This window comes from Triturus cristatus, chromosome 12 (genome assembly GCF_964204655.1).
Source record: "Triturus cristatus chromosome 12, aTriCri1.1, whole genome shotgun sequence".
Classification (NCBI taxonomy): domain Eukaryota; kingdom Metazoa; phylum Chordata; class Amphibia; order Caudata; family Salamandridae; genus Triturus; species Triturus cristatus.
The window spans coordinates 130,919,068-130,940,047 of NC_140595.1; positions in this window are offsets into that span (position 1 = coordinate 130,919,068).

A 20,980-nucleotide genomic window follows, 5' to 3' on the forward strand; every position below is an offset into this window, starting at 1 on the left:
TAGGAAATATGTCAGGTTGCTTTGCTCGTTAAACAATTGTTGCATTGCCTTCTGAAATACAGCCGAAGCTGATGCCAAACCAAATGACATACGTTTGAACTGCAGGCCTTTTCAGGGGTGACAAACAAAAAAAATTAGAGGTCTAGATTCAGGATGCAAAGCAATTTGATGATATGCTGATGACAAATTCAATGTCGGAATAAATGTAGTTCCTTTGGTTGTCGTCAGCATATCACTCATGTTAGGCAGTGGATGTCTATCCACCCAAATAGCTTTGTTAAGCTCACACATATCTACACACAACAGTAATTTGCCATTAGGCTCTTTCGCCAATGTCACGGGAGCCAACCATTCAGAAGCCTCAATTTCTTCGATGATATCTTTGTCACACAATCTCTGCAGTTCCTTCCACAGAGACTCACTCATGGCTAACAGCACAGTGTGTAATTGTATACCTTGGGACAAATTCCAAGCCCAAATAATTTTTAAACACACTCGGAAAATGTTTCCTGCCAAATTGTATCACACAGCATATTTACATTAGATAACGCTCCTAACATCTGATCCGGATGATCGGGGTATAATTTTATTTGCAAGTCTCTTTGTTGCAGCCATCCCAGTGAGCATGACCAATTGTTGGCAATGTATACTTTAGAATTCATTTTAAAACCTTGGAACTCCAAGGAGCCCTGAAAATACCCCACCAATTCAATCGGTTTGTTCCCATAGGCCACTAGCTTGTTGTCAGGGTCACTTAAATTATTGCCTGGAAATTTATCAAGGTACTCTTTTCCTATCATCGTGTAACAAACATCTGGATCAGCCATCTCCCACACCTCCACTCTATCAATCATGATGGTGCAAAAAGGATGATCTTTAATCTTGGAAACCCCAACTTCACTCACCTGTAATAAAAATTCCTCAACAAGACTCTCATCATGGCTCCCACCGACACGTTGACAGATCTCCTTGACTTTGAAAAGTTTCCACTCTTCCCTTTACAGACCCTAGCAAAGTGTCCTTTCATTTAGCATCTCATGCACAATCGACCAATGGCAGGACAACTGGGATCCATGGCATTGTGTTCCTTAAACCCAAACGTATAACATGTGAACCCTCTATAAATCACAAGATAGATTTTCTGTGCAGAAACCAATGTTTCTTTTTTATCTGCAGACATTTTATACTTGTGGGCTTGTACGATGTTCACCCATCCTAAATTGCTAGAAGCCATCTCTTTCAGATCTTCTTCATTATATTCCATCCTTTTTGCAATGTCTATAGCTTTTTGTAAAATTTAGGTTTTCTGTGTTTAGAAGTTTTTCCTGCGTGTGTTTGTCGCACAGTTTTTGTACTATTTGATCATTTAACACCTCATGTACGAAACCTTTATAGTTGCAAGAAGATGCCAACAACTGCAAGGCTGAAATAGGATTGTCTACAGATTCTACTGGTATTTGAGCTTTTTCAAAGAATTTGAATCTGTCCACCACTTGATTCCTTTTCTTCTGTAGTTCAAATCCAGTTTTTGCATTGATATTTCATAGTCATCACTGTCTGACTCCCCGTCATCCACTTCTGGCAAAGGTGGAAAATATTTGAAAATTCAACACCATTCAGCTTCCAGACAATGCTTCCGCATCATGACCAGTTTGCAGTAAGCAGTAAATATATCTCTGCCAACAGCCTCAACATATGTCCAAAAACCAGCCTTTCAATCTTCACACGGAGTGATGTGTTCTCCAGGAACACGGACAAAGGGTACCGGTGCCATCATACCCTCCCTGGCCAGGCTATTTATGTCTGATCTGTTTTGTAGCTGAGAATGCCTTAAATGTCTTCATGTTTTATTCAGTTCACAAGGAGTATATACCTTTATTTTATTTTCAGGAACCACACAAACATCAAACATCCGTTGCTTCCCCAAAAATATCTGCTTCCCCTACAACATTGTCTGTCTTAGTGGTGCTGTAAAATTGTAACTATGGGGTTACAAAGAGATCCTTTATTTCTAATATTTCCAGTACTCCAGGTTTCCTGTTTTTTTAACAATAGTAACAACACAGATTGATCTCTATGCAAAAAGCATAAGCTGGGATCTTACAGGTGCGTGTTGCAGTTGTTTTGGGTGTTTTTGGTCAGTTGCTAGGCAATGCATCTCTGTCAGCAGCTACCACTGCATGTGACGAGTCAAGCGTTTCGCAGGCGTCAACTCGGGAGCCGTGGCAAACCGTACCGGTGCGAAACAGACCAACATTTATACTTGCTTGAGGGATGCTGAAAAAAGACACTTATTTTGATCTTGTGGAGGCCCCAGAATCACTCCAAATTGCTCTCAGGCAATAGCGGGGTAGAAGTCTTGTGCACCGCAACACTGTTTTCTCGCACCATGGCCGCAGCTCCAAGTGGATGCTCTCCTCTTTGCCTCCTCCTCTCGTCAGTGAAACGATCCATCGCCGTATGATGGTAGGGGTGGAAAGTCTCTTATATTTTAGCTAGGATTCAGTGAAACAAAGAAGGAGCTGCCCGCCAGCACCCAATAGCCATCCAACCACCAGCACCCCCATAAGCCTGAGAACACTTTCCAACATTATCGAGGGAATGTTGGACAGCATTCGCTCACAGAAAATACAACAGGAAGAGCCTTTTGTTCTGCTGGTGAATGCCAAAAAAAGCCAACTTCACTAGGTTTTGATTTGATTCGCAATGTTATATGTTATGTTAAAATACTTGTAAAGCGCATGGCTGCCCCAGCAACAGAGCATCCCAGACCTACGTCTAGCAGAGTGAGTAGCAAAAATGCTAGTGATTGGAGAATAACCACATCTTGACCATTTTCCAAAAGATCCAATGGTCGGATGTACTGCGGGCAGCAAGAGGAATGGATTTCCAAAGGGCAGGTGCCATTGCCCTAAATTAAAGTCCACCTGCTCTTGCCTAGAGCACCCGAGGTACTCGGACCAGATGCAAATCCGCAAAGCGCAAAGCCCGTGCAGGAAATAATTGTGTTCTACTATGTAAAACCTATACAGGCGATCAGGAACAGCCAAAAAGGTCAGGATTGCAAAGCTGTATGCACAGTGTAGTAATTTTTACTTCTACAGCTCCTCATCAAGCCCCATTACACTACCCCACTCAACATAATACTGCATTCCACTCAACCATTAATGTACATCTATCAATGTCAGATTACATAACCTACCATAGCACACAATGTGTCCAATACTACAAGTGGCCACGGCACGCCACACACGCCAAACCTGCCCATATCACCCTTCTCCGGACACCAACACAAGGTACTAAAATGGCATATCTATACACCGACAACACAACGTCTTACCATAGAAAACACTTTGCCATTAGACATCAGTACTTTACTGAGTAAAGTTTCACAAGATATCCATGCTTACAGCTTTTATAGGGGTTTGGCACCTACTGTGAAAGGACGTGCATGGGCGTAGTACCCATATCATAAAGGCACCGACCCAACATCTTAATTTACTCAACTTTTTTTCTTCAAAGTTTTCAGTAAATTCCTTTGGAATTCACAAAGATTTCCTGAAGCAAACTTGGGAAGAGGCAACAGTTGCAGGTTCCCTATAATGTTCCTGAAAAACTTCACAGAGCAGCTAAGATGTTAAGAAATTGAGTAATTGCTCACCCCCCAAAAAACAGGAATACGGCATCGCAAGGTGCAGTCAGCAGAAATACATTTAAAAAAAATGGCCCATTAAAGTTGCTTGGTTAAAGGCGGCAAAAGTTTAGCTCATTTGGCTGTAACATGTTATGAAATATTATTTTACCTGTTTATACTTGTTCAGAAGATGATGGCGGAAACAAATCAGCATGGAAAACTAAACTGACCCTGTGATGAACTCTTCTACGGCCATGTTTGGACAAAGTTCAGAAAAAGTATATCTTGATTGCTTTGAATTTGAATTATTTCTTAAGATAACAAATAACATAAATTGAGCAAGAATCTGGAAGATAGCATGCCCCAGAATATTAATAGAAAAAGAATTATTATGAATCCCATGTTCAGCACTATTTTAACCATATGAACCAAATTAGGGGCAGGGGCCATATGTACGACCGTTTTTTGCGGTCACTAACGGAATTTCGGCCCCTTTGCGACCGCAAAAAACATCAGCCAAATGTACTAACCCTATTTTGAGAGTCGGTAATCTAATAACGACTCGCAAAATATGGTTAGCGACTCGCTGGTAGGAAGGGGCGTGCCAAGGGCATCCCTTCCTAATAGCGAGTCTATATACAATATAAGATTTTTTTGCAACCACAATTGTGGTCGCAAAACACCCGCAGTTTACCACTTTTCTCGAAAGGGTGGTAAGCCACTCGCAAACGGAAAGGGGTCCCCAGGGGACCCCTTCCCCTTTGTGAATGGGTGCGGAAATATTTTTTAAGAGCAGGCAGTAGTCCCAGGGACAACTGCCTGCCCTTAAAAACACGAAACTGAAAAGTTTCATTTTTCTTTTTTAAATGCATCCCGTTTTCCTTTAAGTAAAACGGGCTGCATACAAAAAAAAGTCCCAGACATGGTGGTCTGCTGACCCCAGCAGACCACCATCCCTGGGAGTGCTGGCCACTCCCAATGGGGTTGCAAATTACGACAGCCTCATTAATATTCATGAGGCATGCAATTGACGACCCCATTGGGAATTGCAAACAGTGTCTGAGAAACTGTTGTACATTGGATTTTGCGACTCGCAAATTGCGACTCCCAATTTGCCGCAATTTGCGAGTCGCAAAATTCAATGGTCGTACATCTGGCCCCATATATAGTATACATTATTTTGTAGCATTATATTGGCAATGTGATTTTAGGTCTGTCTTCTGATCCACTTCTCTTCTGTTGTCTGTGCTGTTGCCCCACACCTGTCCTCCTTCACTTCAGTTGTTCATGGTGATGACCCTTCCACCCTCCCACCCTCCTTCCCTTACATTGTCAGTGGTGTAGCCACCTCCCAGCCACCTGGCCTCCTTCCCGTATGTGGACTCTGGTGTTGCCCCCTCCCAAAATCCTATGTGTCTTCCCTTAAATTGTCCATGGTGTTGCCCCCTCCCAGTCCATCAACCTTCCTTCCCTTACATTGTCTATGGTGTTGCCCCCTCCCAGTCCACCTACCTTCCTTCCCTGACATTGCCTTTGGAGTTGCCCCCTCCCAACAAACTATTCTCCTTCCCCTATATTGGCTGAGAAGTTGCACCCTCTCACCCACCTGCCCTCCTTCCCTTACTTTGTTTGTGGTGTGCCCCCTGCCACCTACCCGCCCTCTTTTAATTCCATTGTCTGTGGTACTGCCACATCCCAGCTGTCCTCCTTCCTTTCCACTGCCTGTGTTACCCTCCCTACGTTGTCCGTGTTGACCCTAACACCTGCCATAACAAAACAAAAGCACTGTGATAGCGACAGTGCTTGCCACGTCACCGCTTTTTTCCTGCTCCCTCTGTTGTCTGGGTTGACTCCACACACCCTCACACCCTTCGTCTTGCCTCCCGCACCAGACTCCGTCCTGCGAGCAATAAAAGAATAGCACTGTAACCTAGCCAGCATTGGCCACGTCATAGCTTTTTCTAAACTTTTAGTCATGCAGCTCAGCAGCCACACTCCTTTACGCTAAAACATTGACAAAACATTTACCATACATAAGGGAGACCCATTGGCTTTGCCAATACTTGTTTTATTTTAGTGTGCCCTAGACTGGCACAGAGCATAGGAGTTTCTACAAAGATTCCCATCCTGCCTCATTACAATTCATGATTGGCTGGAACACGACCTGAGTAATCACCATTGTCTGATATCAAGTCAAGCATTCCACCCATCATTTCTATTGCTTTTCGCATCAATATTCCTGAGGCTGGATTTTCTAAATGAATGGCTTTGAATGCAGAGATGCAGGCCTGCAAGTTACAGCAGCCTTCCAGCTCTGCATTCACAATGGCGGCACAGTGCGTAACAAAAAAAGGTGACCATGCAGTGACCGCTTTCTGATATCTCCTGCTGTCGCTCTCAGAGTGGAAGCTGCCCCTCACAAACAGCTTCCACCTTTCAGCAGTCGTGACGTTTCAAGGCTTTGCGACTAGTAGCAGTTGTAAGCCGCTGATAGATACATTTCCTCAACACTAGAAGTGGGGCGCCCCTTCACCACCAACTAACAAGGAGTAGAATTATTCACAGAGCAGTTCAAGAATCACATTCTCAGTTCGGTGCAATCAGATATGGATTTTTGGATCCTAAAATGATCCAATTTTCACAAGATAGGTTTCATGATTGGCAAACCCTTTTGTATATTTGATCCCATTTTCAGTAATGATCATGTAGTTGAGGAAATATGAATTTTGTGATCAGTTATGTCCCCTATCGTAGACCCCAACGGCTCCATGTGCATGCTATAAGTACATGTATGTTCCCTCCAGTTCCAGTTTTGAAGACGCAAATATATGTGCGTCCACCGTCAACATGTACTCTTTCAGATCCGCCATGAATGGGTCAGATATTCCATTCCTAAGTATGAAAGGCCACCGACTTTATGTGGTTCACTTTCCACATTTTACAGATTCAGGCGAGTAGGCCCTGAATTTCGTCATCAAGCCTTTTCCTGCCTTCTGCCTCTGAAAGCTCCAGTCCGAGCCTGCATCTGTATCCATGAACTTTGTCCTACTCCCTGCGCGGCTAACGGTGCCTGATCCAGCCTGTTGCCTGCCAAAAACTGTATTTCACCTTCAAGATTATCTGCTCCGCTCCTCATCCGATGCATTCCTGTCTAGTAGTTTAGGTAAACATTCTTCCAAGCTACCGTGCTAAGGGCCAGGCCTCGCTGTCCTTGTGCAAGTAATTCATAGCCCCTGTTACCATGGAAGATTCCTGCCCCCTCGCATCTCATGTAGACACTTAGACGCTTGTACACGCACTAACAGTCAGTATAGAATAGATTCTGTCCGAGAGACCTTTCCTTTTGGATAATACAGTTCTTTAAACATAAGATATTAGATATGATTTGGGATTAGGTTGACATGACCCCCCAGACTTCTGTCTCCACATGTAGAGCTAAATGTCAAGTCCCCTTCACCCTCTAGTTGCACGTCAATCACACGTCATGCGGCTGCGCGCGCATCTCTGCCAAATATGTCTGCTGACATTGCAGGATTCTCTTATGGATCCACCCACTTGTGACATCATGTATAATGACGTTTACTAAGTTACGCCTATATGTCCGCCTTTTTTAGTTACGTATGCATATTTTATCTGTATTATCAGCTGTTACGCCTCTTGCATCTGTCTTAATGTAATGCTTTCCATATAAATACCATTACCTGTCAATAATGTATTCCCTTCCGTCCTGAACCCCCATGGTGATGGAATTGGAAGCCTGCAGTTCGAATTGTATTTCCTTTGTAGAGGAATAAAGCCTTTTAGAACCTCTAATACCACGGATTCTGCCTCTTATATTTACTGAGTTATTCTTACTAGACTTTACCGCATAAAAAATAGTACCGGTAATGAAATATTTACCACATAAATTGGCGCCCGAACAGGGACACTTTCTCATCTCACGCGCCGGAGGTGCGTTGCAGGCCCGGTCTCCTGCCACAGCTGAACGGACAAAAACGCGTACCTGCAGGATTTCCTGTATCTCCCTCCGGCCAAGCGGGGGTGACTGAGGCTGCGATCAACACCCAGACGAGGCGGTGAGAAGTGCGAAGTATCCCGACCAGAGCCTAGCTGAGAGAGCAAGATCCGAGGTATACAGAGGCCCACCAGGTTCCGAAGTTCCGAGTCCAGTCGAGTCGAGTCCAGTCCGGTCCAGTTTCAGTTCAGTTCCGAGGCCTTCCGTTCCGCGCTACCCGGTGAGTACCATTGCCGGGGAGGCATTTAACGTGCACATAGTCTGTGCCGGTCAAGACGGGTTTGGGTACACAAATCCGGTCTGCACTGTTTCAGCAGTGTATCTGTACTGTTTAGCAGTATATCTAGTATGTCTTGCATATAAATCAGTATTATCTAGTGTCAGTATTATGTCAGTAACTAGTTTCTTATTAGTTATCATCGTTCGTTAAAACTGTTAAATGTTAAATGTTTTAAATACGTTTTATATATTGTGGTGTGAATGATTGTTCCTCATTGTGTTTTACTGTATTACGTGTGTTCAAGGTTAAGAAACCAGATCTAAAAATGCCGCTCTTTTCGAAACTAAGACAGATCAAAACCAGAAAAGGTGTACTCGAAGAAGCTGTTCCCATCCCACCTAGGGACACTCCAGGGTACTTTATGTATCATAAGCATGGCCTAGATGCCGTATTATTTCTTGATTTATGGGTGGACTACACCAAAGAGTTACCAGAGAGTCAGAGATGGCCCGCAGCGGGGACCTGGGATGCAGATTGCATCATGAGAGTAGAAGAAGAATTATGGAAAAAGAAAGCCAGACAGTCACAGAAAGATGCCATTGAATTATGGCGTAAAGAATCATATAGACGTACAGAAAAAACGCTCAGACAGGAAGAGAAAAGTAAGGAGAATTCAAATAAAACCCGAGAAAATCTATTAATTGAGGAAGGTACCCGAGTAAAATCAGAACAAGTAGATAGACAAAGAAACACTCTTATGAATGGTATGTATCCTCTTCTGGCCGAAGGGTTACCTAAGGCTACCCCGGAAATACCAAAAGACTTAACTCCTCCATTGCTCCCGATAAAAGCACATCCCAAAACACATCCCAAAACAGCCAAAGACGTTTTCCTTTCCTCCTATTTAGATGACGTAGCTCCCGAGTATGCTAATACCATACCACACACACCGCATGACGATGGTGTTCAACGTCAAGATCATCCGTCTGTATCCTCGCAACCACAAACTCCTACGCCCATTCCCACAGGTCCATCCGTTTCTACTGTTTTTCCCGCATCCACAATTTCCATCTTACGTCCAACGAATCCTTTCTTGCCCAGCACCTCAGATGGTGCTCCAGGAGGCACGACAGACATGTTTGCCACACCGCCGCGAAATAAACAGACCCTTAGAGATTTAGCGCTCCAACGTACACCCCAACTAGCGACATCTGACATGTTTAAAGAACAGCTTGTGGATTGTAGATACGATCCAGTACCAGGTAAACAGGACAGATTACTAATATCATCACTACGTATACGACGAGCTACATTGTATTTAATGACGATACCAGGAATGGTTGAACACCTAGACAATATATATCACTTTGTCCAAACAGGGCGAGGTCCAGAAAGTATTAACAAAGCTATGGAATACCAAAAAGTGGATGTCCAAAGACAAATACTACGTTTTTTCATAAACTGCGTGATTAGGAACCAAGACAGGCCTGGGGCAGATCATGATACCATGCAAAAACTTGCCAAATGGGGTCAGAACATATCAGACGAGAAACATGATAAACAGGCGTGTATAATCGCCATGTATCGAAAGATCCGCAAGGAAGTAGAAAGAATACATAAAGAAAGACGAGAAGCAGACAGAATTGAATCAGAGGAAGAGGAGGAGCCAGAATCAGAACAATTAGAAACGATAGCTTACGTAGGTAGAGGAAGACCCCATAATAATGCTAGAGGCTTTAATGATCCGATACATCCGACACGTCCAGAATGTAATAGACATTTTCAAACTCCTATATTAAATACAAGATCCCCTGAACACCTATTCCAAGCCGCTGATAAATTACTCCGAGATCGAAGGGGGTACCATATGCTCGATTCCATGGACGAACAAGAATTAGCCAGGTCAGCAGTACAATGGGCTGACAGTCCCAGCGAATACAATGACGATGCACTAGCACACACGTTTCTGAATCTTGCCCCATACGAACAGCGTTTAGCTAGTATATACATGATTCAACACCTCCTTATATTATATAAAAGCCAATACTCCGATCCAGGACCCTTACCTGACATATTGACCGAATTACTCACGAATAAATGGAGAGGGTCAGGTACTGATTTAATTAAAGAAATTCTAGAATTCCGAAACCAGTATATAGCTTTCGTGTGCCCAGAACACGTTCCGGTTCCCATTATGGGAAGAAAAATGTATCACATAGATAGACAGAATCCGTTACGCGAAGTACACCCAATCAGAGGTGAAGGTAATAACTTTACACGCGTGTTTGTGTACACGCCTATAACCAAAATTGAATTATTAGAAATGAAGAAAGTAGTACCCAGCCATGACAAGGATCCAGCAGGTTTCCACCGTGAGATAAAAGACATGTTACTCATGGGAGAGTATACCTACCCCGACATTATGAAAATATTAAAAGTATTAATGCCTGCCGGTATTTACGAGAAACTCAAAGAAAAGGAATGGGAGGTGGGAGACCAAAAGATAGATTGGACAGCACTAGAAACCGAAGAAAAGGCCCGAGCTGCAGGAGCAGGGCTTGGGGAAAAGACTACAGCATTACCAGGATTACTAGTGCAGGTACTGCCACGTTTATTAACTACGAAAAAGGAGGACTGGGGTGCAATCTCAGCCTGTAAACAAAAGCAAGATGAAGACACTAGTGATTTCTATTCCCGATTTGAAAAATGTTTTGGTATTAATAGTGGCATAAAGGCAAGTAATGAGTCATATCCACATCTGTTTGTGACAAAATTAGTTGAAAATTCCCTGCCGCAAGTTAAGAATAGAGTATTGAAATTTGAGAGTACCTGGCAAGGTAACACCCCGTCACAGATGTTACAGATACAATATCACCACAATAGAATTAGAGAAGAACAAGAACATGAACAAAGACGTATGAAAGATACGAAAATGAAAATGCTTGTTGCTCAGTCAGTTCCAGCTGATGGTCATAAAACGGGTGATTCCGCAGGTCCAACGAAAGGGACATGCAACTATTGTAAACAACAAGGTCATTATATACACGATTGTCCAGTCCTGAAACATAATATTGCCACAGGTAGAACCCAGGAAAGACCACGTCCACCTAGACAGGATCAGAATCAACAACAAATCCCTCAGCATGCACAACCTAGGTCAGCTCCGCAACAACTAGCTCCGCAACAGGCAGCTCCACAACAGACCGTAGCACCACCACAAGCGCAGCCTATTGCTGCCACACAAGCAACAACACAACAGATGTACCAGTATGCACAAGCAGATTATCCCGATTATCAGCGATACACATGAAATAGCCTAGAGAGGGAAGTTGGCTTACCCCTTATTGAGGTTCCTGTAGATCAAGAGGGACCTTATGTACATAGTGAACTATTAGGGGAAGACAGAAAGTTTTTACTTGATACAGGGGCAAGCAGAACAACTATACGACGCAGTGAAGTTCCAGGGGCACCCCTCTCAGGCTCACAGAATATTTCCCTTGGATTCTCAGGAAAACCTATAATTAATGAAGTAACGCAACCCCTTCCACTTACGGTTGGTCCATTGACACGTACTACAGATTTATTGCTTACTAAATCATGTCCAGAAAACTTGTTAGGTATAAAAACATTGAAAGCTCTAGGAGCTATAATATGTTGTTCTCCGGAAGGAGTACGACTATTTTTACGTGACTTTAAAGGTCACTACGTGTCCAGAGACATGGATCACCGGCTGCAGAATTTACCTACACATTTATGGGCACAAGGCCCCACTGATGTTGGTTGCATGAACATTACACCATATCGTGTCACACTGAAAACAGGAGTAGTACTACCACGAATGCGACAATATAAGTTACCACCAGATGCTGTTGTGGCTTTGCTGCAAATCATTGACGAGCTCATTGCACAAGGAGTGGTTGTAGAAACCGACTCCAATGTATGTAATTCCCCAATAATTCCGATTCTTAAAAGAACGGATCCAAAAGCACCACCAGTATATCGATTAGTTATTGATCTGCGCGAATTAAATAAATGTATTGTACCACAATACCCTGTGGTCCCAGATATCTCTTCATTACTAACAGCTATTGACTCAGAAGCAACGTTCTTCACTGTAATTGATCTCAAGAATGCTTTCTTTAGCGTCCCAATAGATCCGGAAAGTCAATATCTGTTCGGATTCAGTTTAAATGGACGAAGTTTTAAATTCACACGCGCACCTCAAGGATTTACAGAAAGCCCCAGCATCTATAGCCAAGCACTGAAACGAGAACTTGACAGTATCCACATGCCAGTCAACACTGCCTTGCTTCAATATGTCGATGATCTGCTGATCACCGCCCGAAGCGAACCTGAATGTGAAACAGCGTCACTGACGGTTTTAAAATTTCTGGCCGACAAGGGGCACAAGGTGTCCCCTTCTAAGCTGCAATTCTGTGTCCAGCGAGTTGTTTACCTTGGGCACTCGCTGTCCAAGGAGGGAAGACAGCTTACACCCGACCGCATCCAGTTAATTGCTAACATGCCATCGCCCAAGACACAAAAGGAGGTGCGGGCTTTTATAGGTCTCACTTCATACTGTAGGCAGTGGATCCCTCAATATGCATTTCTAGCAAAACCACTCATCCAGTTGACAACACAGGAGGCAGCCACATCGACTGTCCTCCCTTGGACTCAAGAACATACACATGCTTTTGAAAGCTTAAAGAAAGCTTTATGCCAAGCACCTGTTTTAGCAACACCATGTTATAGTAAACAGTTTACACTCTTTGTTACAGAACGCGACGGTACTGCCTTGTCAGTACTCACTCAGGAACAAGCAGGATCACACAAACCATGTGCTTATTTCTCTAGTACATTAGATCCAGGAGCTCAGGCTCTTCCTGTGTGCCTGAAATCAGTGGCAGCAACAGCTTTAGCAATCAGACAAAGCGATGCCATAGTGTTAGGACATCAATTGACAGTACAAGTACCACACGCAGTAGAGGTTCTCTTGAACCGCACACAAACACAACACTTGACTATAGCGAGGCTCACCGGTTACGAATTGACATTGTTCCAGCCACACATAGAAATCAGACGTTGTAGTACATTAAATCCTGCCACACTTTTGCCAGTAAATGGAACAGATCCATTGGCACATGATTGTATTGAAGTCATTACTATCACGACGAAACCCAGACAAGACTTGACAGATATCCCTTTATCAGATCCAGACTTGACATTGTATGTAGATGGTTCATGTATGAGAACAAGTACAGGAGAGTTAGTGGCTGCTTACGCAGTCACAACAGACACTGAAGTCATTGAAACAAATTGTATTAACACTTTGTCAGCTCAAGCAGCAGAGCTCATCGCTCTGACACAAGCCTGTATCCAAGCCAAAAATAAGAAAGTCAACATATACACAGATTCACGTTATGCATTCGGAGTCGTCCATGACTTCGGCGTACTGTGGCGAGAGAGAGGTTATTTAACTTCTCACGGTGCCCACATCCAACACGGACCCCTTATTCAAGCCCTATTAGACGCGATTCATCTACCTACTGCAATATCGATTATGAAATGCAAAGCCCATACAAAAGTTACCGATATCATTTCTCAGGGTAACGACTTAGCTGACAGAACAGCTAAACAGACTGCTCAGAACCAGACTCATATAACTGACGCGACAAAGACAATAGTTCCGACACCAACACATTGCATGACAGTTAAGGATCCTGCCCTTGATGTAATTGACATACAGACACATGCTACACCAGAAGAAATAAAGAAATGGACTGAATTAGGAGGGATCCAAACGGATCAAGGATGGATGACGAAGGAAAAATCTATATGGTTTCTTCCCGACTCCATGGTTCAAGTCATCATTAACACAATACATAGTCCAGCGCACCTAGGAGAAAAAGCTATGCTAGATAGTATTCAACACATTTGGTTCAACAAACACTTGTGAGCAGCAGCCAAACAGAAAGTACGTACCTGTATGATATGTTGTCAGTTTAATCCAGGTAAAAGCATCCCCGTAGAGCAGGGTGGATTTCAACCTCCCGATCATGCTTTTGAAGCCCTCCAGATGGATTATATCCAGATGGAACGATGTCGAGGATTCAAATATGTTCTCGTAGTTGTTTGTGCTCTTTCCCGTTGGACAGAAGCCTACCCGGTTTCAGATTACACTGCCCCGACTACTGCCAAACAGTTAGTTCGAGAATTCTTCCCACGGTATGGTTTGCCACGTGTTGTCTACTCAGATAACGGCCAGCCATTCTCATCCGAACTAATGAAACACGTTTCCCTTTTGTTAGGCTACCAATGGAAATTCCACTGTGTCCGACATCCCGAGGCAGCAGGTCTCGTGGAACGCCATAATCAAACTCTGAAAATTAGATTGTCCAAAATATGTAGAGAAAAAGGAGTCGATTGGATAGTAGCCTTACCAGTTGCGCTCTTTTACATGAGAATGGTAGCACATTCTCGAACAGGGCTATCCCCGTACGAGGTGATCTTCGGTAGACCACCAAATATGTGGGGGACGCCTATACCTCGCAAAATCACTGATGTTGACTGTAATATGCTGACAGATTACCTGGCTTCCTTGATGTCTGCACTACAATCTTGTCGTTCACAGGTAGCTGCAGCTTTTCCCGATAACACTGAGGTGAAGCCCCATGACGTGGTTCCAGGTGACTTGGTTCTGGTACGGAATTTTGACCGGAAGACCCAACTGGAGCCTAGGTGGAAGTCGCCTAAACTTGTTCTGCTAACAACAAGGACAGCCGTGAAGATCGAGGGACGTAAAGGGTGGTTGCACTCGAGTCATATCAAAAATTTTTATGGACTACCGTCCAGTGTGAACACTCAGCCCTGCATGCCCTCACAGACAGACTCAAAACTCCCCTTGGTTGAACCAACAAAACACGAACTTTATAAACTGAAATTAAGGTCTAGCCAGTCAGACAATTTGATTGTTTAAGTCCTCTCCAAGGTGAATCGGTTGAATTTGTTTCTGACATGTATCCTCTAGACCGGAATAGAGAAAGAAATCGACAGATGCAACTTAAAAAGCATGCGTATTGTAAATCACTTCGTAGTCACTGCACAGTAACATTATTAATTTTGTTTTTTCTAAGTCTTCTGATCATCATTTCTAGTATATTGCTGCATATGTATTACCCTATTTCTAAACGTACTTACAATGTTACTGCTGAACATTCTTTTAGTGAATTACCTCCGCATGAGTTGTCCTATAGATTTGCGCTGCGCAACAACACATTCATTAGTATGTTACATCATTCCCATCAGACCAGCAATGCTACAAATTGTTGGATATGTGGCCGACTCCCTCCCTATCAGAACTATAAGGGAGTTTTGCCCCTCTTTCCATATCCGTTCACACACAATGGCTCCTGTGGAGCATGGTTTAGTTTGATTAATTCCCTAGATTCAAATTCCGCAGTTTATCAAGACAACTGGGTATGGGGAAACCTGAACCTAGTTTTGCTTAAAGTCTGCTACACTAACAAGGAGGGACTTCCCAAAAGAACAGGAACTGATCTAGAAAATGAAGTATATGGATTAGGTAATTTTACACTTAACCTCATGATCCTGAACGTTGAATCTGAAACTACACCAATCTTGCCCGCCATGTCAGTATTCCCAGTTAAAGGGGAACTATGTGTAAGAAAGAATGGTTCCATACACATGGGCCATAGTAAATGCACCACTGTAATAAAATTCAGTGATCAAGGCAAGTCTACATTTAGAGCTTCCCGTCATTCCTACTTCATATGTGGCCAGACCGCATATATACGTCTACCTCTAGATTGGGATGGTACCTGTTACATAGCATTCCTTCTGCCACCTGTTTTCCTAGCTCCTCCTGATTATCATAGAAATACCCATTTAGTACACAATAGACAGCAGAGAGATCTCCCGATTGTCGATTACACTGAAACAGCATGGGAGCAATACACAGATTTCAATAAAGGTTTCTTTCCCTATATAGGTACAGTCACTAATAGTAAGCTGATACGTAGATTAACTAGAACCCTTGAAGCCGTAGTGAACGAGACTACTTCCGCCTTAGGCAATTTAACAGAAGAGCAGTCTGCTATGCGGATTGTTGTGCTTCAAAATCGTCTTGTCCTTGACGTCATCCTGGCCGATAGGGGCGGAGCTTGTAGGGTCATCGGATCAAGTTGCTGCATTTTCATACCAGAAAATTCGCCGTCAGTATATAAAGCCATAACTCGTCTTCATAAGATTGTAAGCCAGATACACCAGAGTCCAGGCACCTGGACTTGGTCCGGTTGGTTCTGGGGCGTGTTGTCCGCCTGGGGATGGAGGATCCTATCCTTCCTAGGTATTGGCTTCCTCATACTATTCAGTTGCTGCTTATGTCTACAATGTGGGCCAGCGATTTGCGGCCTGTGTGCCACATCGTGTATCCCACCTCCAAGTTTTCGTTCAAAATCCCAGAAGAAGAAAGAAGAACAAATGATGCTATATGAACAGATCGATGGATTGATGAAGATCGATATCACCTGAGGGTCCGTAGGGGGCAAGGAGGGAATGAGGAAATATGAATTTTGTGATCAGTTATGTCCCCTATCGTAGACCCCAACGGCTCCATGTGCATGCTATAAGTACATGTATGTTCCCTCCAGTTCCAGTTTTGAAGACGCAAATATATGTGCGTCCACCGTCAACATGTACTCTTTCAGATCCGCCATGAATGGGTCAGATATTCCATTCCTAAGTATGAAAGGCCACCGACTTTATGTGGTTCACTTTCCACATTTTACAGATTCAGGCGAGTAGGCCCTGAATTTCGTCATCAAGCCTTTTCCTGCCTTCTGCCTCTGAAAGCTCCAGTCCGAGCCTGCATCTGTATCCATGAACTTTGTCCTACTCCCTGCGCGGCTAACGGTGCCTGATCCAGCCTGTTGCCTGCCAAAAACTGTATTTCACCTTCAAGATTATCTGCTCCGCTCCTCATCCGATGCATTCCTGTCTAGTAGTTTAGGTAAACATTCTTCCAAGCTACCGTGCTAAGGGCCAGGCCTCGCTGTCCTCGTGCAAGTAATTCATAGCCCCTGTTACCATGGAAGATTCCTGCCCCCTCGCATCTCATGTAGACACTTAGACGCTTGTACACGCACTAACAGTCAGTATAGAATAGATTCTGTCCGAGAGACCTTTCCTTTTGGATAATACAGTTCTTTAAACATAAGATATTAGATATGATTTGGGATTAGGTTGACATGACCCCCCAGACTTCTGTCTCCACATGTAGTGCTAAATGTCAAGTCCCCTTCACCCTCTAGTTGCACGTCAATCACACGTCATGCGGCTGCGCGCGCATCTCTGCCAAATATGTCTGCTGACATTGCAGGATTCTCTTATGGATCCACCCACTTGTGACATCATGTATAATGACGTTTACTAAGTTACGCCTATATGTCCGCCTTTTTTAGTTACGTATGCATATTTTATCTGTATTATCAGCTGTTACGCCTCTTGCATCTGTCTTAATGTAATGCTTTCCATATAAATACCATTACCTGTCAATAATGTATTCCCTTCCGTCCTGAACCCCCATGGTGATGGAATTGGAAGCCTGCAGTTCGAATTGTATTTCCTTTGTAGAGGAATAAAGCCTTTTAGAACCTCTAATACCACGGATTCTGCCTCTTATATTTACTGAGTTATTCTTACTAGACTTTACCGCATAAAAAATAGTACCGGTAATGAAATATTTACCACATAGTACCCAAGCTTCTTAAACATATGTCACTGACTGGCTTTTGATTTTGTGTGTAGCTGAGAGGACCAAACAACTGGTGGAATGATTTGATTGGCAGTAATTTGTTTACACCCTTGACCATGTGCTTTCAATAGGGGAGAAGTTGGACAGTTTGACTGCTGAGATATTCAATTAGGGATTCTGAGAAAAAAACTGTTCTTTGCTGTTTACCTAGACAGATAAACTCGATTCGCACTTTTTGTTCATCCTGATGTGACTAAAGCAATAAATAAAAAATTACATTTTTAAATGACACAACCGGCTTCACAGAATCAGAAATATTGGAATTTTGTGAAGGTAAAATCCATTATGCTTTTGAAAAAAATCCGATACTTTCAATTTTTATTTTAGGTAAAGGTTTAGTTGGGAACATGGATTTCCCCAAGGGACAGCACAAGGGTATCCATTAAGCAATTTTGTGGCCATGCTGGAACAAACATTTTCAATACATTTTCCCACCTAAATACACATTTCTACCATTCAAAAATGCTTGAGGAAATATGAAATTTGGGTGTAACAAAATCCCCAAAGACTACCACTAGCTAACGGTTTCTTTGCATCCGAGTGGCTAAAGCCCCTGTGGAATCCATTTGTTCTTTAACTGTGATTCAACCAAGGGGGGCGGCTGAATTAGTTTGCTTGCACCATGCGCTAGAAACTGATTCTGTTGGATTGAGTCTCTTATGTTCTGGGTCTTCTTTATTTACCCAAGATTACATGGTTTTATGCTAAACTCTGAAGCTATGGATACTACTAGCCAAGACGTGGGCCTTCAAAGAGTGCATTGTAAAGGTTGACCTGCCATAAGACCTCCTCCTTACAGTCTAATAGGCCAGCAAACATGACTTCAGATCAATTTTAGGTGACAGGCCTGAATCTACTGATTCATGTGAACAACAGTTATTTAAGCCTTTGGTATAGTTGCAAAATCAGTTCCTCATTTGTGCGGTTGGTTGCAGGTGGTAACACTTATTTTTGAAGACCCGGACTTATTTTTTTTTATCAGTCTTTGACAGAGAGAGAAAGGCTGAAAATGGAAAAAGAAAGAGGAGGAATATTCTAAAACCACCACTGCTAGTAGAACGAAATTACCGAAATATCCAGTGGTGGTCACACCGAAGGTAGCTCATGACAGTAGCTTCATGCATTGCATGAAGCCATACAGGGCTTCGATTTCTCAAAATTGAACAGAGCTATAGGGAGAAACGTGTATATAATTCAAACAATGTCTGAAGTGGATTGTTAAAACAAGTTTTAATTTACGCATGTAATTTAACAATTTCTAGTACCCTAAATGGTGGTGTATCACATAAAATGCATGGTTTGCTCAATCAAGAATTTATAAAGTCCGGCAAATCACCCGTGAGGGTCTCAAGGCACTAAGGTTGCTCACTGCTTCATGGTGGTCTGTTCATTCGAACAGACAGGTCCTGAGTTCTTTCTTGAATTACCTGAGTGAAGAGGTGGTCCTGAGATGTTGTGGAAGGTCGTTCCAAGCTTTTGCAGCCAGGTGTGAGAAGGTGCGTCCTCTGCCTATGCCTCCGCAGATCCGGGGGGGGGGGAGTGTCTGCGAGGAAGAGGGAGGCTGATTGTAGGTGTCTGGTCAGTTAGTTCAAGGTCATGTGTTTGTTGATGTATGCCGGTCTTTCATTGTTTGATCATATGCGGTACGTCATCTATCCTGGTGGTTGACGCTTCAGAGTATTTTTGCCTGTGTATTTGTCTGCATACCCACATTTGTTTTTGTAATTGTGTGTGTGGATGCTGAAAGAGAGAAAACAGTCAACATTAAAAGAGTAACAGAGTTGGCATAAGAGAATGCAGAGAAACGTAACAAGTTAGAAACCAAGTAAGATAGTCCCTTCCCCCAGCAATGCAAATACAGTATGAGTTTTATGTCCGAAGTTTCCAACAATTAAAAAGAAGAAACACAAAAGGATAACAATTTTAAGAAATGCTAGTAAAATTCAGGTTGAATTGCAATGTTTAAACTGCATCTGTCAGACTTCAATGGTGGGACTAAAGCCATATTTTAGACGGTTACTGTAGCGGATCGTGCAATAGGTGCTGCAGTCCACTAGTGGCATTTAACTTATAGGCCCTGGGTATATTTTGTATCATATACTAGGGACTTATATGTAAGTTAAATACACCAATTAGGAATATGCCAATTCGACCATATTTAAAGGGGGAGCACAGATACCTTACCACTGGTTAGCAGTGGTAAATGGCTCACAACTCAAAAGCCAGAAAAAATATAGGGTTCAGCAAAAGGCAAAATATATGGGGTAACCACACAGAAATTGTGGATTTCCTACAGTGATATAGAGAGTATTGTAACAGAATAGCATGTTCAGATTATAGTCTGACATAAACATCTTCTCCTAAATATGTTTCCAAAACCTTTGCTCCATTAGAGTATGTAAAAAAAATCTACTCCTACAGGGGAAACATTTTTGTGAACAATATTGATGAAAGAGATATTTATATTAACCAATATTTCTGTAAACAAGATGCTAACACACAACTGTTTTAGTGTGCTTGTTGTGCGTGCACATGTGTATTTGTCCTCAAAGCTTGTTGCTAAAATGGGGATTGGGTTATCTTCAAAGATTGCACAGTATTTGATATTATAAGGTTCCCTAAAAATTCCAGACAAAACATTTCAGTGCGTGGCCAATATGGTTAAATTATAAAATCTAACACTGCTCATGACGTCTTAAATGATCATGGATAGATGTAGAAATTACCTAATTGATGACATCATCACAGGGTCAGAAAGACATGGCCTTTAGCTAAATTCACAATAACTTATTGTTGGGAATCTGCCTGAAGTGGCGGTGTGACTTTTTAATGCTGATCTAATATCATTGTGTCATTCGACTCATTATCCATTTTGGAACTTTTGAATATCCTATCCGTCAAACCTGCAAATTGTGCTAAGTGTAAATGTTAGAAAGTGTGATTGAGATATATTTTCTTCCATCCTATTTCCATTAGACAAAATAAGAGCAGTAGGTTGGTAAATGTTTTTTTTTAAAAGAGCACTCTATTACCAAGGTGGAATAATCCTGTCATTCAGTAGAATAAGCCATATTAGCTTCTCATTTAAAAAATATTTAATGTTTAATGTGTGCATTAAAACCTGGAACTATTGGTTTTCATGTACTTGAGGCAGGTGATTTCTTTTCAAAAAGTTGGGTTCGGATTGAGGGTATTTTATACACTTACATGTGTCTATCCTTACCCAATGTTGAATAACATAAGTAAACTTAAGAAGTATTTAACAGGTGATTGTAAAAT